The 1,811-nt window shown below is 24.1% G+C and overlaps 1 protein-coding gene across 1 annotated transcript in view; it reads left to right on the top strand.

Annotated features, from left to right (window-relative positions):
* The window catches only part of LOC108572338 (sodium/hydrogen exchanger 7), a 10,620-nt gene that overhangs the window by 8,085 nt on the left and 724 nt on the right, over window positions 1-1,811 (top strand).

Genomic DNA, 1,811 nt, shown 5'->3' with positions numbered 1-1,811 from the left:
TACTTTTTGTAGTTATGTTAATAATTATGAAATGTTATTTAAAATTGTTGTGTTTAACTTGTTTTTTTTTTTAATGTTAGCAATAAGTTGAAGTAATATCACACAACAAAAGCATCTGTGCTGCACTTACAACTTCTTAATATTATAGTGTAATGTATTTTAATATAAATGCAAATTACAAAATTCGAAAAACCATATAGCACATAAATAACGGATTTTTAAAGTATGTACATATTGTGATTGTTTTGAAAGTATTAATATAAGTAGAATAATTATAATAAAAAGTCTGACAGAATTTTTATCTACAAGGTGTCTCACCTAAATATCTCTGTAAACACCTAAATATCTCCTTTATTTTTAATGATATCAGAAATGTTTCAAGAACAATTTGAATGGTTTCAAAAGAGAAGTATCGTGAATAGAACTTCTTTTTTATGATCATCTTTTTCGAATCTTTTTAACGTGACCGGTATCATTTGACTGGAAAGCATATACTTTTTTCTGTTGCATCTTGTATTACATGTTAAAATGCATTCAAATATGTTTAACTTATGACCTTGAGGTGATCTTGAACATCGAAAAAATAATAAAATTCTGATACTCTTTCCAGCAAAAAGAATGCAGGTGACTTTTTTTTTGTGACTTTAAAAAAATTCGAAAAAAAAAAAATCATGAAATAAATTTTCTATTTACGATTTTTCTCTTTTAAAACCGTTCAAACTGTGTTTGAAACATTTCTGGTATTAAAAATAAACAAGATATTTAGGTGTTTCATTTTAGCTGAAACACCTTGTATATTAAAAATTTACATGAAATTATTACAATTTTTAAATATATTATAATTGAACATTAAACATAATTTTCAGTGTTCAAATAATTATTCTAATTCTTAAATCTCTCTTAATTGTACTCCAATAACATCAAACCATTAATATCATTAAAGGTTTATGAAGTATTGTGTTCTATAATTTCTGTAATTTTTTCCACTGACTATATTTTATTTATGCATAGCTATGCTGGAAAAGGATCTGGTTTATATTTGTTATTTAATGAATGTTATTGCATGTAGCCTGAGAAACCAAATTACTTTTCAGGCATTAATTTTTATGTCAAAAATGCTATCTAAAAGTTGCCGCTTGCACACTACTTATGCTAATAGTAACAAGTCATTTCTACAAAAAAATCTTTTATATCTACTTTCTATACATTATTTACATATATTTCTTGCTACATAATTACATTCTTTTTTCATGTTTAACTATTGGTGTATCTTTCACATAGCACTGCATATGATTTAATGCACAATAATTAATCTTATTTATCATACTGTGTTAATATAATGAAAAGAAAATGAAAGGTATAAGTGTTTTATAATTTTGTATACTTTATATTTAGTTGAGCTTTTAATAAATTATAATAACATTATTAAAAATTGTTTAAAATTTTTTAATAACATCATGCTATTGTGCAATCGGCAAATGATTTATTATGTTAGTGATAAACATGTTACAGTTATCCTCATATTGTTATAAGAGAGTATCTTTGGTTCTGTGTAAATTTCTTTTTTCTATTATGCAATATTATTTTCATTATATTTATTTTTATCTTTTTATTTAATTATGGTATATATTGCTTATGTGTATTTGGTTTCTCCACAGACACATGTAAGGGGCTCTCCAAACAGAACACATTTATAAAAATAAAGCTAATATAGTTTAGTAAGTTGTATACATTTTTGAGGATTTGGTCGCGATTGTTTTAAATATAACGTAATACCCTTTTCCTATTCAATATGCCATAAATATTTATAT

The sequence above is a fragment of the Habropoda laboriosa genome, unplaced genomic scaffold, assembly GCF_001263275.1.
Source record: "Habropoda laboriosa isolate 0110345459 unplaced genomic scaffold, ASM126327v1 scaffold65, whole genome shotgun sequence".
Lineage (NCBI taxonomy): Eukaryota > Metazoa > Arthropoda > Insecta > Hymenoptera > Apidae > Habropoda > Habropoda laboriosa.
This window is presented reverse-complemented; position numbering and strand designations above follow the sequence as displayed.